Source organism: Procambarus clarkii, chromosome 66 (genome assembly GCF_040958095.1).
Source record: "Procambarus clarkii isolate CNS0578487 chromosome 66, FALCON_Pclarkii_2.0, whole genome shotgun sequence".
Lineage (NCBI taxonomy): Eukaryota > Metazoa > Arthropoda > Malacostraca > Decapoda > Cambaridae > Procambarus > Procambarus clarkii.
This window is the reverse complement of record NC_091215.1, coordinates 30,210,773-30,216,772: the sequence shown is the minus strand read 5'-3', so window position 1 is coordinate 30,216,772 and position 6,000 is coordinate 30,210,773.

The window sequence follows — 6,000 nt, the reverse complement described above, 5'->3', positions numbered from 1 at the left end:
GAGGTTCTGCTACTCAGGTACCCCTGAGCCATGTCAACAGTCTTCCCTTAACTTCAAAAACTGACTAGTTTTTCTAAGATCATTTCTCTATTTTCTGCATCAACAGCAATATGGAGGTCAATAAATGCCACCAAGAGCTTGGTTCCTGTCTAATAAAATATTCAGCAAAGCAAGTGTGCTTCTTCCGGGAAGGAAACCGTTCAGGTCTGGAGCAAGTTGGGGTTTAATTTAAAACATTAGCTTGTCTAGCATAAGCCTCTTAAGAAACTGTACACATACAGGATGTCAGAGACATGGGTCTGAAATTGTTTTCAATTTGGCTTGAGTTTGTGAATGATGAGTATTTGTGTCCAGCGGTCAGGAAACACACGCTGCCTCAGACTTTGATTAAAAGAGTTCCTGCAGGATGCTATTTGCCAGCTCAGCTGGTACTCCAGTGTACCAGCTGGTCATGCCATCCTCTCCAGGGGAGGTAACCTTACCCTTCCTTAGTGCATTTGTTTGTATTTCAAATTGTATACTACATGCTCTTTTACTACCATTAATGCATTGGAGACAAAGACTCTTGACCGACTGAAATGCCTACAATCTCATCAAACTAAACATTTCTTTTAAATGCAATCTACCTGTCACTGATATTCATCTTTATCTGTACCCCACCATTCAAGTATCATACACACCCGTCACTAAGAATGATGATGAGAATCTTGCTCTTCTCAAAGCTGTCACACTTGAAACAATTTCCTCTTCCATCAAAATCAGTAAGATCCCAGGAGCACTGTGTCTAGACAGGCGGTTCAAGTCTTATTGTCAACTGGACGGACTACAGCAGTATGTAGGTTTTATAGAAACAATACTTGCACACAGATTATCAGCGTCAGGTTAAACAACTGGCAGAACTGTACACAAACAGAACTAGCTGCACTACAACTAGCTACCTGAATATTAAAAAAGGCAGGAGAAATAATATTTTGTGATTCAAAATCGATCACTTGAAAACTTCTACAAGATAGTCAGCAAGAACCTCATAATAACAATTATAAATAACCTGCTCGCTGCACAGAATAAAGGGTTTGTATCTTTTATTAACACATTAGGTAGATCAATAATTGTGCGGCTACTCTAGACCATATGAAAAAGAATAGTGTCAAGAACTTTGTTTTTTTTTTTTTTTTATTAACATATTAGGTACATCTGCATTAGTGCAGCTACCCTAGACTATATGAAGTGGAGTACAGTGTGTCAAAAAAGCTAACTAGGTGATGCTATAAAATCCCCATCACACAGGATGGTTAGTCATACAGAGGCATGTGATTAGCGGTCTGCACTGGCAGACTCCGGATGCATTTTGAGGATATCAACAACACAAGATTGAATAAGGTAGCAGTGGTAATACAAGTCCCCATCTCGCAGGATGGTTAGTCATACAGAGTCATGTGTTTAATAGCCTGCACTGGCAAATTTTGGGTATACTGTGAGGATATCTTCAAGAATACGAGAGTGAATAAAGTAATTGCAAAGCTCCAGGTACCTCATGCCAACTGGTCTGAAAGGTCTAATAATTGGGCATTCAGTGATGTAGTGCGGGAGATCATGCCGTAGTTCCTGCTCACAGAGTTTGCAACTGGAGTGCTCAGGATTGGGAGACCCGTCACCTGCAGCCACCTGCCACAGGTAACGGTAACCCAACCTGATCCTTGCAACCACTGTGTCGCACAGTCTAGTGGACGTTTTGTGCTGTCCATAGATGTAGGTTTCAGATCTGAACAAATCATAGCTTTTTATACTAGTACTTTCAGGTCGTTGGGAGTCAGTAAGTTCTTTCCTATCAGATCTGAATGTTTGGACCAATACAGTTTTGACAGCAGAGATAGGGATACCTAGATCTAATTCAACTTCAAACTTGTTACACGCTAATTTGGCTGCAATGTCTGTCTCATTATGATGGGTTATATTTATGTGTGAAGGTATCCATACAAAGGAAATTCGAGACCCTTTACTCTGTGCATCAATTAGGTCATTTATAATTGGGAGTATGAGGTTCTTGCTGTCGATCTTCCAAGAGAAGTTTTCGATTGCTTGAAGAGCAGACTTTGAATCGCAGAATATTATTCCTCCTCCAATATTTTTTAATGTGCTGGTTGCTAAATGTAATGCTGCTAGTTCTGCTTGTGTGGAGGTCAGCCAGTTGTTTAGCCTGACACTGACAGACTTTGTGCAAATATTATTTCTATAGAACCTACATGCCGCTGCAGTCCGTCCAGTAGAAGACTGGACTGAGCCGTCGGTGTAGACACAGTGCTCGTGAGATCTTAGACTCTCGATGGAGGAGGCAATTGTTTCAAGAGTGACAGCTTTGAGTAGAGCAAGATTCTCATTATCTTTCTTGGTGACAGGTGTGTATGATACTTGAATGGTGGGGTACAGATAAAGAGGAATATCAGAGACTGGTAGATTGCACTTAAAAGGAATGTTAAGTTTAATGAGATTGTAAGCATTGTTTCTCAGCCAATTATCATAAAAGGAGTGAGTTGGTATGTCGGCACCAGTCAAAAGGGTGTTAACAGCACTAAATAATTTGTCTCTGAGCAATGCAGGAGATGTAGGATCTCTCATGACTTTAAGACAGAAGGTAGTGTTAACTTGCATTATTCTCTCTAGTATGGTTGGAAACTTCAGTTCTTCCCTCATGTTGATGATTCTTGTGCATCTTGGGGCACCAAGAATTATCCTCATGGCCTCGTTCTGTATTACTTCAAGTTTGTCCAACACAGAGGAGGGGAAATTAATTAAGTGCAGAGCATTATAATCAACGAGAGATCTAACAAACATCATATAGAATAGTCTAGCATATTTAATATTGATACCAATATTCTTACCAGTAAGTGTTCTCAATGGTTTTAGTCTTTCTTTTTTTTTTTTTTTTTTTTTTATTAACATATTAGGTACATCTGCATTAGTGCAGCTACCCTAGACTATATGAAGTGGAGTACAGTGTGTCAAAAAAGCTAACTAGGTGATGCTATAAAATCCCCATCACACAGGATGGTTAGTCATACAGAGGCATGTGATTAGCGGTCTGCACTGGCAGACTCCGGATGCATTTTGAGGATATCAACAACACAAGATTGAATAAGGTAGCAGTGGTAATACAAGTCCCCATCTCGCAGGATGGTTAGTCATACAGAGTCATGTGTTTAATAGCCTGCACTGGCAAATTTTGGGTATACTGTGAGGATATCTTCAAGAATACGAGAGTGAATAAAGTAATTGCAAAGCTCCAGGTACCTCATGCCAACTGGTCTGAAAGGTCTAATAATTGGGCATTCAGTGATGTAGTGCGGGAGATCATGCCGTAGTTCCTGCTCACAGAGTTTGCAACTGGAGTGCTCAGGATTGGGAGACCCGTCACCTGCAGCCACCTGCCACAGGTAACGGTAACCCAACCTGATCCTTGCAACCACTGTGTCGCACAGTCTAGTGGACGTTTTGTGCTGTCCATAGATGTAGGTTTCAGATCTGAACAAATCATAGCTTTTTATACTAGTACTTTCAGGTCGTTGGGAGTCAGTAAGTTCTTTCCTATCAGATCTGAATGTTTGGACCAATACAGTTTTGACAGCAGAGATAGGGATACCTAGATCTAATTCAACTTCAAACTTGTTACACGCTAATTTGGCTGCAATGTCTGTCTCATTATGATGGGTTATATTTATGTGTGAAGGTATCCATACAAAGGAAATTCGAGACCCTTTACTCTGTGCATCAATTAGGTCATTTATAATTGGGAGTATGAGGTTCTTGCTGTCGATCTTCCAAGAGAAGTTTTCGATTGCTTGAAGAGCAGACTTTGAATCGCAGAATATTATTCCTCCTCCAATATTTTTTAATGTGCTGGTTGCTAAATGTAATGCTGCTAGTTCTGCTTGTGTGGAGGTCAGCCAGTTGTTTAGCCTGACACTGACAGACTTTGTGCAAATATTATTTCTATAGAACCTACATGCCGCTGCAGTCCGTCCAGTAGAAGACTGGACTGAGCCGTCGGTGTAGACACAGTGCTCGTGAGATCTTAGACTCTCGATGGAGGCGGCAATTGTTTCAAGAGTGACAGCTTTGAGTAGAGCAAGATTCTCATTATCTTTCTTGGTGACAGGTGTGTATGATACTTGAATGGTGGGGTACAGATAAAGAGGAATATCAGAGACTGGTAGATTGCACTTAAAAGGAATGTTAAGTTTAATGAGATTGTAAGCATTGTTTCTCAGCCAATTATCATAAAAGGAGTGAGTTGGTATGTCGGCACCAGTCAAAAGGGTGTTAACAGCACTAAATAATTTGTCTCTGAGCAATGTAGGAGATGTAGGATCTCTCATGACTTTAAGACAGAAGGTAGTGTTAACTTGCATTATTCTCTCTAGTATGGTTGGAAACTTCAGTTCTTCCCTCATGTTGATGATTCTTGTGCATCTTGGGGCACCAAGAATTATCCTCATGGCCTCGTTCTGTATTACTTCAAGTTTGTCCAACACAGAGGAGGGGAAATTAATTAAGTGCAGAGCATTATAATCAACGAGAGATCTAACAAACATCATATAGAATAGTCTAGCATATTTAATATTGATACCAATATTCTTACCAGTAAGTGTTCTCAATGGTTTTAGTCTTTCTTTTAACCTACGGTGTAGATCATTTACAATGTCACTGTTAATACCAACTCCAAGGTATTTGTGCTGCCCACACGTTTCAATGTTCTGGTTGTTGACCTTGAAAGCTATAGGGACATGAGTTTTCTCTTTGGGATGGAGAACTCTGGATTTAGTTATAGAGATAACAAGACCACATTCAATGCTTTTAGCAGCGAATGAATCAAGTAGAGCTTGCAGTCTAGTTTGGGAATTTGCAACAATGCATATATCATCGGCATAACAAATGACGGCTTCGTCAGGTAGTGTGGGAATATCAATTGTTAATTTGTGCATCAGAACATTGAACAGTGTGGGACTTAGCACTCCACCCTGGGGTGTACCCAACTCAAAGGGTGCACAGAGTTTACTTTTGACCCCCTTGAAAAGGACTGAGGCGGTTCTGTTACTCAGGTACCCCCTGAGCCATGTCAACAGTCTTCCCTTAACTCCAAAAGAGGCTAGCTGTTCTAGGATTATTTCTTTGTTTGCTGTATCAAAAGCAGTTTGGAGATCAATAAATGCCGCCTGAGAGTTTGGTCCCCCTCTGATAAAATACTCAGCAAAGCAAGTTTGTGTGCTTCTTCCAGGAAGGAAACCATACAGGTTAGGGGCAAGGTGGGGCTTGATTTGAAACATTAGTCTGTCGAGAATAATTCTCTCAAGAACTTTGCACATGCACGACGTCAGAGAAATGGGTCTAAATTTTTGTGAATTAGGCTTGGGTATGGGTATTATGAGTCCCTGTGTCCAGCGGTCAGGTAAAACACCCTGCCTTAGACTTTGATTAAACAATTCTAGCAAAGGGCTATTTGGCAGCTCAGCAAGTACTCTCATGGTGTTGTATGTGATGCCATCCTCTCCAGGAGAGGTAGCCTTACCTTTCTTGAGTGCATTTTTAATTTCAAAGGGGGTTATGCCATAGTTATCATCAGGCCCTATTTCACTACAGGCAATTTCAATATTGAAGTTACGATTTATTTTAGTACTAGCCAGATAGTTTTGCACATCTAGGGGCAGGCTGCTTATACTAGCAGTGCTTGCATATTGCTGAAGCAGCATGTCGGCATAGTCTACAGGTGAATGGTGATCAAGTTGACGACTGCTAGGACGAGAAATCTTTTTAATTTTATTCCACATTTGGGATGAGGATGTTGCATGATTGATGCCTTGCAGAAACTGTTCCCAGTGCTGGTTATACACCTGTTCCTTTAGCTCTCTAAACTCTCGGCTGGCTTTAAGAAATATGTTGAGGGTGTCAGCTGTTTTATGTGTTTTATACTGCTCAGCTAGGAATAGAACTCTGTCATGCAGGGGC